This window comes from Xyrauchen texanus, chromosome 34, assembly GCF_025860055.1.
Source record: "Xyrauchen texanus isolate HMW12.3.18 chromosome 34, RBS_HiC_50CHRs, whole genome shotgun sequence".
NCBI lineage: Eukaryota > Metazoa > Chordata > Actinopteri > Cypriniformes > Catostomidae > Xyrauchen > Xyrauchen texanus.
In genome coordinates, this window is record NC_068309.1 from 37,128,850 (window position 1) to 37,144,330 (window position 15,481).

General features: G+C 39.4%; 4 non-coding genes across 4 annotated transcripts; all 4 read right to left on the minus strand.

Moving 5' to 3' along the window:
- Positions 1-1,804: 1,804 nt before the first annotated feature.
- Positions 1,805-1,875, minus strand: trnag-gcc (transfer RNA glycine (anticodon GCC)). The gene has a single exon. It is a non-coding gene; the product is annotated as a tRNA-Gly (tRNA).
- A 6,615-nt stretch (positions 1,876-8,490) lies between these two features.
- Positions 8,491-8,560, minus strand: trnag-gcc (transfer RNA glycine (anticodon GCC)). Its single transcript has one exon. It is a non-coding gene; the product is annotated as a tRNA-Gly (tRNA).
- A 3,576-nt stretch (positions 8,561-12,136) lies between these two features.
- On the minus strand, positions 12,137-12,207 carry trnag-ccc (transfer RNA glycine (anticodon CCC)). Its single transcript has one exon. It is a non-coding gene; the product is annotated as a tRNA-Gly (tRNA).
- Positions 12,208-14,865: 2,658 nt separating this feature from the next.
- On the minus strand, positions 14,866-14,936 carry trnag-gcc (transfer RNA glycine (anticodon GCC)). The gene has a single exon. It is a non-coding gene; the product is annotated as a tRNA-Gly (tRNA).
- Positions 14,937-15,481: the final 545 nt, after the last annotated feature.

Sequence of the window (15,481 nt, forward strand, 5' to 3'; positions counted from 1 at the left end):
GCTTTTCACAGTTGTTGGAAGCAATTTGCCAAACCGAATGTCAAGTAGAGTTGAAGGCACATTTTAAAGAGAATCTATTGTGATGGTGTTGAACTACCAATTTTAGAACTTCTCAATTGAAACACCTTGAACAATCAGCCATAACAGCCAAGTATCTGCCATAATGTAACACTTACAAGCATTGGCCAGGAATCAGACCCTGGTAAAAAGAAAGACATTTACCACTGAACCATCAATGAATATGCTTTTCACAGTTGTTAGAAGCAACTTGCCAAACCGAATGTCAAGTAGAGTTGAAGGCAAATTTTAAAGAGAATTTATTGTGATGGTGTTGAACTACCAATTTTTTGAATGTCTCAATTGAAACACCTTGAAGAAGCAGCCATAACAGCCAAGAATCTGGCATAATGTAATATTCACATGCATTGGCCAGGAATCAGACCCTGGTAAAAAGAAAGACATTTACCACTGAACCATCAATGAACATGCTTTTCACAGTTGTTGAAAGCAACTTGCCAAACCGAATGTCTAGTAGAGATGAAGGCAAAGTTTAAAGGGAAGCTATTGTGATGGTGTTGAACTACCAATGTTTTTGAACGTCTCAATTGAAACAACTTGAACAAGCAGCCATAACAGCCAAGTACCTGGCATAATGTAACATTCTGGCATAATGTAACATTTACATGCATTGGCCGGAATCGGACCCGGTCTCCAGCGTGGGAGGCAAGAATTCTACCACTGAACCACCAATGCTTGCAATAGCTGCATACAGTTTTCTAAATGTTCATGTTAGGGTTATGGCTCAAGACCTCATTCAGGAATACAGGCATCCACATTGATAGGGAATCAACCTTGCACTCAAATGCTAAAAAGCAGCTAAGAATGTATCATAACATTTCCCTGACAACATACATCCTTTGTGCATAATGCAAACACTTCTTATTACAAGTAACATAGACACTTTTTCTGACAACATCCTCAACTCACAAATATAATGAGAGAAAAATGTATAGCACAATAAGGACAGACAGCTTTCACAGGAAGTTCCCTGGTACAACCCAACACATGTAACTTGCATTGCCCAAGAATCGGACCTGGTAAAAACAAAGACATTTACCACTGAACCATCAATGAACATGCTTTTCACAGTTGTTGAAAGCAACTTGCCAAACCGAATGTCTAGTAGAGATGAAGGCAAATTTGAAAGAGAATCTATTGTGATGGTATTGGACTACCAAATTTTAGAACTTCTCAATTGAAACACCTTGAACAAGCAGCCATAACAGCCAAGTATCTGCCATAATGTAACACTTACATGCATTGGCCAGGAATCAGACCCTGGTAAAAAGAAAGACATTTACCACTGAACCATCAATGAATATGCTTTTCACAGTTGTTGGAAGCAACTTGCCAAACCGAATGTCAAGTAGAGTTGAAGGCAAATTTTAAAGAGAATCTAATGTGATGGTGTTGAACTACCAATTTTTTGAATGTCTCAATTGAAACACCTTGAAGAAGCAGCCATAACAGCCAAGAATCTGGCATAATGTAATATTCACATGCATTGGCCAGGAATCAGACCCTGGTAAAAAGAAAGACATTTACCACTGAACCATCAATGAACATGCTTTTCACAGTTGTTGAAAGCAACTTGCCAAACCGAATGTCTAGTAGAGATGAAGGCAAAGTTTAAAGGGAGGCTATTTTGATGGTGTTGAACTACCAATTTTTTGAACGTCTCAATTGAAACACCTTGAACAAGCAGCCATAACAGCCAAGTACCTGGCATAATGTAACATTTACATGCATTGGCCGGGAATCGGACCCGGGTCTCCCGCGTGGCAGGCGAGAATTCTACCACTGAACCACCAATGCTTGCTGTAGTTGCTTACAGTTTTCTAAATGTTCATGTTAGGGTTATGGCTCAAGACCTCATTCAGGAATACAGGCATCCACATTGATAGGGAATCAACCTTGCACTCAAATGCCAAAAAGCAGCTAAGAATGTATCATAACATTTCCCTGACAACATACATCCTTTGTACATAATGCAAACACTTCTTATTACAAGTAACATAGACACTTTTTCTGACAACATCCTCAACTCACAAATATAATGAGAGAAAAATGTATATCAGAATAAGGACAGACAGCTTTCACAGGAAGTTCCCTGGTGCAACCCAACAAATGTAACTTGCATTGCCCAAGAATCGGACCTGGTAAAAAGAAAGACATTTACCACTGAACCATCAATGAACATGCTTTTCACAGTTGTTGAAAGCAACTTGCCAAACCGAATGTCTAGTAGAGCTGAAGGCAAAGTTTGAAGGGAAGCTATTGTGATGGTGTTGAACTACCAATTTTTGAACGTCTCAATTGAAACACCTTGAACAAGCAGCCATAACAGCCAAGTACCTGGCATAATGTAACATTCCGGCATAAAGTACCATTTATATGCATTGGCCGGAATCGGACCCGGTCTCCCGAGTGGGAGGCGAGAATTCTTCCACTGAACCACCAATGCTTGCGATACCTGCATACAGTTTTCTAAATGTTCATGTTAGGGTTATGGCTCAAGACCTCATTCAGGAATACAGGCATCCACATTCATAGGGAATCAACCTTGCACTCAAATGCTAAAAAGCAGCTAAGAATGTATCATAACATTTCCCTGACAACATACATCCTTTCTGCATAATGCAAACACTTCTTATTACAAGTAACATAGACACTTTTTCTGACAACATCCTCAACTCACAAATATAATGAGAGAAAAATGTACAGCACAATAAGGACAGACAGCTTTCACAGGAAGTTCCCTGGTACAACCCAACACATGTAACTTGCATTGCCCAAGAATCGGACCTGGTAAAAAGAAAGACATTTACCACTGAACCATCAATGAACATGCTTTTCAGAGTTGTTGGAAGCAACTTGCCAAACCGAATGTCTAGTAGAGATGAAGGCAAAGTTTAAAGGGAAGCTATTGTGATGGTGTTGAACTACCAATTTTTGAACGTCTCAATTGAAACACCTTGAAGAAGCAGCCATAACAGCCAAGAATCTGGCATAATGTAACATTCACATGCATTGGCCAGGAATCAGACCCTGGTAAAAAGAAAGACATTTACCACTGAACCATCAATGAACATGCTTTTCACAGTTGTTGAAAGCAACTTGCCAAACCGAATGTCTAGTAGAGATGAAGGCAAAGTTTAAAGGGAAGCTATTGTGATGGTGTTGAACTACCAATTTTTGAACGTCTCAATTGAAACACCTTGAAGAAGCAGCCATAACAGCCAAGAATCTGGCATAATGTAACATTCACATGCATTGGCCAGGAATCAGACCCTGGTAAAAAGAAAGACATTTACCACTGAACCATCAATGAACATGCTTTTCACAGTTGTTGAAAGCAACTTGGCAAACCGAATGTCTAGTAGAGATGAAGGCAAAGTTTAAAGGGAAGCTATTGTGATGATGTTGAACTACCAATGTTTTTGAACGTCTCAATTGAAACACCTTGAACAAGCAGCCATAACAGCCAAGTACCTGGCATAATGTAACATTCTGGCATAATGTAACATTTACATGCATTGGCCGGAATCGGACCCGGGTCTCCCGCGTGGAGGCGAGAATTCTACCACTGAACCACCAATGCTTGCAATAGCGGCATACAGTTTTCTAAATGTTCATGTTAGGGTTATGGCTCAAGACCTCATTCAGGAATACAGGCATCCACATTGATAGGGAATCAACCTTGCACTCAAATGCTAAAAAGCAGCTAAGAATGTATCATAACATTTCCCTGACAACATACATCCTTTGTGCATAATGCAAACACTTCTTATTACAAGTAACATAGACACTTTTTCTGACAACATCCTCAACTCACAAATATAATGAGAGAAAAATGTATAGCACAATAAGGACAGACAGCTTTCACAGGAAGTTCCCTGGTACAACCCAACACATGTATCTTGCATTGCCCAAGAATCGGACCTGGTAAAAAGAAAGACATTTACCACTGAACCATCAATGAACATGCTTTTCACAGTTGTTGGAAGCAACTTGCCAAACCGAATGTCAAGTAGAGTTGAAGGCAAATTTTAAAGAGAATCTATTGTGATGGTGTTGAACTACCAATTTTTGAACGTCTCAATTGAAACACCTTGAAGAAGCAGCCATAACAGCCAAGAATCTGGCATAATGTAACATTCACATGCATTGGCAAGGAATCTGACCCTGGTAAAAAGAAAGACATTTACCACTGAACCATCAATGAACACGCTTTTCACAGTTGTTGAAAGCAACTTGCCAAACCGAATGTCTAGTAGAGATGAAGGCAAAGTTTAAAGGGAAGCTATTTTGATGGTGTTGAACTACCAATTTTTGAACGTCTCAATTGAAACACCTTGAACAAGCAGCCATAACAGCCAAGTACCTGGCATAATGTAACATTTACATGCATTGGCCGGAATCGGACCCAGGTCTCCGCGTGGCAGGCGAGAATTCTACCACTGAACCACCAATGCTTGCTGTAGTTGCCTACAGTTTTCTAAATTTTCATGTTAGGGTTATGGCTCAAGACCTCATTCAGGAATACAGGCATCCACATTGATAGGGAATCAACCTTGCACTCAAATGCTAAAAAGCAGCTAAGAATGTATCATAACATTTCCCTGACAACATACATCCTTTGTGCATAATGGAAACACTTCTTATTACAAGTAACATAGACACTTTTTCTGACAACATCCTCAACTCACAAATATAATGAGAGAAAAATGTATATCAGAATAAGGACAGACAGCTTTCACCGGAAGTTCCCTGGTACAACCCAACACATGTAACTTGCATTGCCCAAGAATCGGACCTGGTAAAAAGTAAGACATTTACCACTGAACCATCAATGAACATGCTTTTCACAGTTGTTGGAAGCAATTTGCCAAACCGAATGTCAAGTAGAGTTGAAGGCACATTTTAAAGAGAATCTATTGTGATGGTGTTGAACTACCAATTTTTAGAACTTCTCAATTGAAACACCTTGAACAAGCAGCCATAACAGCCAAGTATCTGCCATAATGTAACACTTACATGCATTGGCCAGGAATCAGACCCTGGTAAAAAGAAAGACATTTACCACTGAACCATCAATGAATATGCTTTTCACAGTTGTTGGAAGCAACTTGCCAAACCGAATGTCAAGTAGAGTTGAAGGCAAATTTTAAAGAGAATCTATTGTGATGGTGTTGAACTACCAATTTTTGAATGTCTCAATTGAAACACCTTGAAGAAGCAGCCATAACAGCCAAGAATCTGGCATAATGTAATATTCACATGCATTGGCCAGGAATCAGACCCTGGTAAAAAGAAAGACATTTACCACTGAACCATCAATGAACATGCTTTTCACAGTTGTTGAAAGCAACTTGCCAAACCGAATGTCTAGTAGAGATGAAGGCAAAGTTTAAAGGGAAGCTATTGTGATGGTGTTGAACTACCAATGTTTTTGAACGTCTCAATTGAAACAACTTGAACAAGCAGCCATAACAGCCAAGTACCTGGCATAATGTAACATTCTGGCATAATGTAACATTTACATGCATTGGCCGGAATCGGACCCGGTCTCCCGCGTGGGAGGCGAGAATTCTACCACTGAACCACCAATGCTTGCAATAGCAGCATACAGTTTTCTAAATGTTCATGTTAGGGTTATGGCTCAAGACCTCATTCAGGAATACAGGCATCCACATTGATAGGGAATCAACCTTGCACTCAAATGCTAAAAAGCAGCTAAGAATGTATCATAACATTTCCCCTGACAACATACATCCTTTGTGCATAATGCAAACACTTCTTATTACAAGTAACATAGACACTTTTTCTGACAACATCCTCAACTCACAAATATAATGAGAGAAAAATGTATAGCACAATAAGGACAGACAGCTTTCACAGGAAGTTCCCTGGTACAACCCAACACATGTAACTTGCATTGCCCAAGAATCGGACCTGGTAAAAAGAAAGACATTTACCACTGAACCATCAATGAACATGCTTTTCACAGTTGTTGGAAGCAACTTGCCAAACCGAATGTCAAGTAGAGTTGAAGGCAAATTTTAAAGAGAATCTATTGTGATGGTGTTGAACTACCAATTTTTTGAACGTCTCAATTGAAACACCTTGAAGAAGCAGCCATAACAGCCAAGAATCTGGCATAATGTAACATTCACATGCATTGGCAAGGAATCTGACCCTGGTAAAAAGAAAGACATTTACCACTGAACCATCAATGAACACGCTTTTCACAGTTGTTGAAAGCAACTTGCCAAACCGAATGTCTAGTAGAGATGAAGGCAAAGTTTAAAGGGAAGCTATTTTGATGGTGTTGAACTACCAATTTTTGAACGTCTCAATTGAAACACCTTGAACAAGCAGCCATAACAGCCAAGTACCTGGCATAATGTAACATTTACATGCATTGGCCGGAATCGGACCCGGTCTCCCGCGTGGCAGGCGAGAATTCTACCACTGAACCACCAATGCTTGCTGTAGTTGCCTACAGTTTTCTAAATTTTCATGTTAGGGTTATGGCTCAAGACCTCATTCAGGAATACAGGCATCCACATTGATAGGGAATCAACCTTGCACTCAAATGCTAAAAAGCAGCTAAGAATGTATCATAACATTTCCCTGACAACATACATCCTTTGTGCATAATGGAAACACTTCTTATTACAAGTAACATAGACACTTTTTCTGACAACATCCTCAACTCACAAATATAATGAGAGAAAAATGTATATCAGAATAAGGACAGACAGCTTTCACCGGAAGTTCCCTGGTACAACCCAACACATGTAACTTGCATTGCCCAAGAATCGGACCTGGTAAAAAGTAAGACATTTACCACTGAACCATCAATGAACATGCTTTTCACAGTTGTTGGAAGCAATTTGCCAAACCGAATGTCTAGTAGAGATGAAGGCACATTTTAAAGAGAATCTATTGTGATGGTGTTGAACTACCAATTTTTAGAACTTCTCAATTGAAACACCTTGAACAAGCAGCCATAACAGCCAAGTATCTGCCATAATGTAACACTTACATGCATTGGCCAGGAATCAGACCCTGGTAAAAAGAAAGACATTTACCACTGAACCATCAATGAATATGCTTTTCACAGTTGTTGGAAGCAACTTGCCAAACCGAATGTCAAGTAGAGTTGAAGGCAAATTTTAAAGAGAATCTATTGTGATGGTGTTGAACTACCAATTTTTGAATGTCTCAATTGAAACACCTTGAAGAAGCAGCCATAACAGCCAAGAATCTGGCATAATGTAATATTCACATGCATTGGCCAGGAATCAGACCCTGGTAAAAAGAAAGACATTTACCACTGAACCATCAATGAACATGCTTTTCACAGTTGTTGAAAGCAACTTGCCAAACCGAATGTCTAGTAGAGATGAAGGAAAAGTTTAAAGGGAAGCTATTGTGATGGTGTTGAACTACCAATGTTTTTGAACGTCTCAATTGAAACAACTTGAACAAGCAGCCATAACAGCCAAGTACCTGGCATAATGTAACATTCTGGCATAATGTAACATTTACATGCATTGGCCGGGAATCGGACCCGGGTCTCCCACGCGAGAATTCTACCACTGAACCACCAATGCTTGCAATAGCGGCATACAGTTTTCTAAATGTTCATGTTAGGGTTATGGCTCAAGACCTCATTCAGGAATACAGGCATCCACATTGATAGGGAATCAACCTTGCACTCAAATGCTAAAAAGCAGCTAAGAATGTATCATAACATTTCCCCTGACAACATACATCCTTTCTGCATAATGCAAACACTTCTTATTACAAGTAACATAGACACTTTTTCTGACAACATCCTCAACTCACAAATATAATGAGAGAAAAATGTATAGCACAATAAGGACAGACAGCTTTCACAGGAAGTTCCCTGGTACAACCCAACACATGTAACTTGCATTGCCCAAGAATCGGACCTGGTAAAAACAAAGACATTTACCACTGAACCATCAATGAACATGCTTTTCACAGTTGTTGGAAGCAACTTGCCAAACCGAATGTCAAGTAGAGTTGAAGGCAAATTTTAAAGAGAATCTATTGTGATGGTGTTGAACTACCAATTTTTTGAACGTCTCAATTGAAACACCTTGAAGAAGCAGCCATAACAGCCAAGAATCTGGCATAATGTAACATTCAAATGCATTGGCAAGGAATCTGACCCTGGTAAAAAGAAAGACATTTACCACTGAACCATCAATGAACACGCTTTTCACAGTTGTTGAAAGCAACTTGCCAAAACGAATGTCTAGTAGAGATGAAGGCAAAGTTTAAAGGGAAGCTATTGTGATGGTGTTGAACTACCAATTTTTTGAACGTCTCAATTGAAACACCTTGAACAAGCAGCCATAACAGCCAAGTACCTGGCATAATGTAACATTTACATGCATTGGCCGGGAATCGGACCCGGTCTCCCGCATGGCAGGCGAGAATTCTACCACTGAACCACCAATGCTTGCTGTAGTTGCCTACAGTTTTCTAAATTTTCATGTTAGGGTTATGGCTCAAGACCTCATTCAGGAATACAGGCATCCACATTGATAGGGAATCAACCTTGCACTCAAATGCTAAAAAGCAGCTAAGAATGTATCATAACATTTCCCTGACAACATACATCCTTTGTGCATAATGGAAACACTTCTTATTACAAGTAACATAGACACTTTTTCTGACAACATCCTCAACTCACAAATATAATGAGAGAAAAATGTATATCAGAATAAGGACAGACAGCTTTCACCGGAAGTTCCTGGTACAACCCAACACATGTAACTTGCATTGCCCAAGAATCGGACCTGGTAAAAAGTAAGACATTTACCACTGAACCATCAATGAACATGCTTTTCACAGTTGTTGGAAGCAATTTGCCAAACCGAATGTCAAGTAGAGTTGAAGGCACATTTTAAAGAGAATCTATTGTGATGGTGTTGAACTACCAATTTTTAGAACTTCTCAATTGAAACACCTTGAACAAGCAGCCATAACAGCCAAGTATCTGCCATAATGTAACACTTACATGCATTGGCCAGGAATCAGACCCTGGTAAAAAGAAAGACATTTACCACTGAACCATCAATGAATATGCTTTTCACAGTTGTTGGAAGCAACTTGCCAAACCGAATGTCAAGTAGAGTTGAAGGCAAATTTTAAAGAGAATCTATTGTGATGGTGTTGAACTACCAATTTTTTGAATGTCTCAATTGAAACACCTTGAAGAAGCAGCCATAACAGCCAAGAATCTGGCATAATGTAATATTCACATGCATTGGCCAGGAATCAGACCCTGGTAAAAAGAAAGACATTTACCACTGAACCATCAATGAACATGCTTTTCACAGTTGTTGAAAGCAACTTGCCAAACCGAATGTCTAGTAGAGATGAAGGCAAAGTTTAAAGGGAAGCTATTGTGATGGTGTTGAACTACCAATGTTTTTGAACGTCTCAATTGAAACAACTTGAACAAGCAGCCATAACAGCCAAGTACCTGGCATAATGTAACATTTACATGCATTGGCCGGAATCGGACCCAGGTCTCCAGCGTGGGAGGCGAGAATTCTACCACTGAACCACCAATGCTTGCAATAGCGGTATACAGTTTTCTAAATGTTCATGTTAGGGTTATGGCTCAAGACCTCATTCAGGAATACAGGCATCCACATTGATAGGGAATCAACCTTGCACTCAAATGCTAAAAAGCAGCTAAGAATGTATCATAACATTTCCCTGACAACATACATCCTTTCTGCATAATGCAAACACTTCTTATTACAAGTAACATAGACACTTTTTCTGACAACATCCTCAACTCACAAATATAATGAGAGAAAAATGTATAGCACAATAAGGACAGACAGCTTTCACAGGAAGTTCCCTGGTACAACCCAACACATGTAACTTGCATTGCCCAAGAATCGGACCTGGTAAAAACAAAGACATTTACCAATGAACCATCAATGAACACGCTTTTCTCAGTTGTTGAAAGCAACTTGCCAAACCGAATGTCTAGTAGAGATGAAGGCAAAGTTTAAAGGGAAGCTATTGTGATGGTGTTGAACTACCAATTTTTTGAACGTCTCAATTGAAACACCTTGAACAAGCAGCCATAACAGCCAAGAATCTGGCATAATGTAACATTTACATGCATTGGCCAGGAATCAGACCCTGGTAAAAAGAAAGACATTTACCACTGAACCATCAATGAACATGCTTTTCACAGTTGTTGAAAGCAACTTGCCAAACCGAATGTCTAGTAGAGATGAAGGCAAATTTGAAAGAGAATCTATTGTGATGGTATTGGACTACCAAATTTTAGAACTTCTCAATTGAAACACCTTGAACAAGCAGCCATAACAGCCAAGTATCTGCCATAATGTAACACTTACATGCATTGGCCAGGAATCAGACCCTGGTAAAAAGAAAGACATTTACCACTGAACCATCAATGAATATGCTTTTCACAGTTGTTGGAAGCAACTTGCCAAACCGAATGTCAAGTAGAGTTGAAGGCAAATTTTAAAGAGAATCTATTGTGATGGTGTTGAACTACCAATTTTTGAATGTCTCAATTGAAACACCTTGAAGAAGCAGCCATAACAGCCAAGAATCTGGCATAATGTAATATTCACATGCATTGGCCAGGAATCAGACCCTGGTAAAAAGAAAGACATTTACCACTGAACCATCAATGAACATGCTTTTCACAGTTGTTGAAAGCAACTTGCCAAACCGAATGTCTAGTAGAGATGAAGGCAAAGTTTAAAGGGAAGCTATTGTGATGGTGTTGAACTACCAATGTTTTTGAACGTCTCAATTGAAACAACTTGAACAAGCAGCCATAACAGCCAAGTACCTGGCATAATGTAACATTCTGGCATAATGTAACATTTACATGCATTGGCCGGAATCGGACCCGGTCTCCAGCGTGGGAGGCGAGAATTCTACCACTGAACCACCAATGCTTGCAATAGCGGCATACAGTTTTCTAAATGTTCATGTTAGGGTTATGGCTCAAGACCTCATTCAGGAATACAGGCATCCACATTGATAGGGAATCAACCTTGCACTCAAATGCTAAAAAGCAGCTAAGAATGTATCATAACATTTCCCCTGACAACATACATCCTTTCTGCATAATGCAAACACTTCTTATTACAAGTAACATAGACACTTTTTCTGACAACATCCTCAACTCACAAATATAATGAGAGAAAAATGTATAGCACAATAAGGACAGACAGCTTTCACAGGAAGTTCCCTGGTACAACCCAACACATGTAACTTGCATTGCCCAAGAATCGGACCTGGTAAAAACAAAGACATTTACCACTGAACCATCAATGAACATGCTTTTCACAGTTGTTGAAAGCAACTTGCCAAACCGAATGTCTAGTAGAGATGAAGGCAAATTTGAAAGAGAATCTATTGTGATGGTATTGGACTACCAAATTTTAGAACTTCTCAATTGAAACACCTTGAACAAGCAGCCATAACAGCCAAGTATCTGCCATAATGTAACACTTACATGCATTGGCCAGGAATCAGACCCTGGTAAAAAGAAAGACATTTACCACTGAACCATCAATGAATATGCTTTTCACAGTTGTTGGAAGCAACTTGCCAAACCGAATGTCAAGTAGAGTTGAAGGCAAATTTTAAAGAGAATCTAATGTGATGGTGTTGAACTACCAATTTTTTGAATGTCTCAATTGAAACACCTTGAAGAAGCAGCCATAACAGCCAAGAATCTGGCATAATGTAATATTCACATGCATTGGCCAGGAATCAGACCCTGGTAAAAAGAAAGACATTTACCACTGAACCATCAATGAACATGCTTTTCACAGTTGTTGAAAGCAACTTGCCAAACCGAATGTCTAGTAGAGATGAAGGCAAAGTTTAAAGGGAAGCTATTGTGATGGTGTTGAACTACCAATGTTTTTGAACGTCTCAATTGAAACAACTTGAACAAGCAGCCATAACAGCCAAGTACCTGGCATATAATGTAACATTCTGGCATAATGTAACATTTACATGCATTGGCCAGGAATCGGACCCGGGTCTCCCGCGTGGGAGGCAAGAATTCTACCACTGAACCACCAATGCTTGCAATAGCGGCATACAGTTTTCTAAATGTTCATGTTAGGGTTATGGCTCAAGACCTCATTCAGGAATACAGGCATCCACATTGATAGGGAATCAACCTTGCACTCAAATGCTAAAAAGCAGCTAAGAATGTATCATAACATTTCCCCTGACAACATACATCCTTTCTGCATAATGCAAACACTTCTTATTACAAGTAACATAGACACTTTTTCTGACAACATCCTCAACTCACAAATATAATGAGAGAAAAATGTATAGCACAATAAGGACAGACAGCTTTCACAGGAAGTTCCCTGGTACAACCCAACACATGTAACTTGCATTGCCCAAGAATCGGACCTGGTAAAAACAAAGACATTTACCACTGAACCATCAATGAACATGCTTTTTACAGTTGTTGGAAGCAACTTGCCAAACCGAATGTCAAGTAGAGTTGAAGGCAAATTTTAAAGAGAATCTATTGTGATGGTGTTGAACTACCAATTTTTGAACGTCTCAATTGAAACACCTTGAAGAAGCAGCCATAACAGCCAAGAATCTGGCATAATGTAACATTCAAATGCATTGGCAAGGAATCTGACCCTGGTAAAAAGAAAGACATTTACCACTGAACCATCAATGAACACGCTTTTCACAGTTGTTGAAAGCAACTTGCCAAAACGAATGTCTAGTAGAGATGAAGGCAAAGTTTAAAGGGAAGCTATTGTGATGGTGTTGAACTACCAATTTTTGAACGTCTCAATTGAAACACCTTGAACAAGCAGCCATAACAGCCAAGTACCTGGCATAATGTAACATTTACATGCATTGGCAGGGAATCGGACCCGGTCTCCAGCGTGGCAGGCGAGAAATCTACCACTGAACCACCAATGCTTGCTATAGTTGCCTACAGTTTTCTAAATGTTCATGTTAGGGTTATGGCTCAAGACCTCATTCAGGAATGCAGGCATCCACATTGATAGGGAATCAACCTTGCACTCAAATGCTAAAAAGCAGCTAAGAATGTATCATAACATTTCCCTGACAACATACATCCTTTCTGCATAATGGAAACACTTCTTATTACAAGTAACATAGACACTTTTTCTGACAACATCCTCAACTCACAAATATAATGAGAGAATAATGTATATCAGAATAAGGACAGACAGCTTTCACCGGAAGTTCCCTGGTACAACCCAACACATGAAACTTGCATTGCCCAAGAATCGGACCTGGTAAAAAGTAAGACATTTACCACTGAACCATCAATGAACATGCTTTTCACAGTTGTTGGAAGCAATTTGCCAAACCGAATGTCAAGTAGAGTTGAAGGCACATTTTAAAGAGAATCTATTGTGATGGTGTTGAACTACCAATTTTTAGAACTTCTCAATTGAAACACCTTGAACAATCAGCCATAACAGCCAAGTATCTGCCATAATGTAACACTTACAAGCATTGGCCAGGAATCAGACCCTGGTAAAAAGAAAGACATTTACCACTGAACCATCAATGAATATGCTTTTCACAGTTGTTAGAAGCAACTTGCCAAACCGAATGTCAAGTAGAGTTGAAGGCAAATTTTAAAGAGAATCTATTGTGATGGTGTTGAACTACCAATTTTTTGAATGTCTCAATTGAAACACCTTGAAGAAGCAGCCATAACAGCCAAGAATCTGGCATAATGTAATATTCACATGCATTGGCCAGGAATCAGACCCTGGTAAAAAGAAAGACATTTACCACTGAACCATCAATGAACACGCTTTTCACAGTTGTTGAAAGCAACTTGCCAAACCGAATGTCTAGTAGAGATGAAGGCAAATTTTAAAGAGAATCTATTGTGATGGTATTGGACTACCAAATTTTAGAACTTCTCAATTGAAACACCTTGAACAAGCAGCCATAACAGCCAGGAATCTGGCATAATGTAACATTCACATGCATTGGCCAGGAATCAGACCCTGGTAAAAAGAAAGACATTTACCACTGAACCATCAATGAATATGCTTTTCACAATTGTTGGAAGCAACTTGCCAAACCGAATGTCAAGTAGAGTTGAAGGCAAATTTTAAAGAGAATCTATTGTGATGGTGTTGAACTACCAATTTTTTGAACGTCTCAATTGAAACACCTTGAAGAAGCAGCCATAACAGCCAAGAATCTGGCATAATGTAATATTCACATGCATTGGCCAGGAATCAGACCCTGGTAAAAAGAAAGACATTTACCACTGAACCATCAATGAACATGCTTTCACAGTTTTTGGAAGCAACTTGCCAAACCGAATGTCAAGTAGAGTTGAAGGCAAATTTTAAAGAGAATCTATTGTGATGGTGTTGAACTACCAATTTTTTGAACGTCTCAATTGAAACACCTTGAAGAAGCAGCCATAACAGCCAAGAATCTGGCGTAATGTAACATTCACATGCATTGGCCAGGAATCAGACCCTGGTAAAAAGAAAGACATTTACCACTGAACCATCAATGAACATGCTTTTCACAGTTGTTGGAAGCAACTTGCCAAACCGAATGTCTAGTAGAGATGAAGGCAAAGTTTAAAGGGAAGCTATTGTGATGGTGTTGAACTACCAATTTTTTGAACGTCTCAATTGAAACACCTTGAAGAAGCAGCCATAACAGCCAAGTACCTGGCATAATGTAACATTTACATGCATTGGCCGGGAATCGGACCCGGGTCTCCCGCGTGGCAGGCGAGAATTCTACCACTGAACCACCAATGCTTGCTGTAGCTACAAACAGTTTTCTAAATGTTCATGTTAGGGTTATGGCTCAAGACCTCATTCAGGAATACAGGCATCCACATTGATAGGGAATCAACCTTGCACTCAAATGCTAAAAAGCAGCTAAGAATGTATCATAACATTTCCCTGACAACATACATCCTTTCTGCATAATGCAAACACTTCTTATTACAAGTAACATAGACACTTTTTCTGACAACATCCTCAACTCACAAATATAATGAGAAAAAAATGTATAGCACAATAAGGACAGACAGCTTTCACAGGAAGTTCCCTGGTACAACCCCACACATGTAAATTGCATTGCCCAAGAATCGGACCTGGTAAAAAGAAAGACATTTACCACTGAACCATCAACGAACATGCATTTCACAGTTGTTGAAAGCAACTTGCCAAACCGAATGTCTAGTAGAGATGAAGGCAAATTTTAAAGAGAATCTATTGTGATGGTATTGGACTACCAAATTTTAGAACTTCTCAATTGAAACACCTTGAAGAAGCAGCCATAACAGCCAAGAATCTGG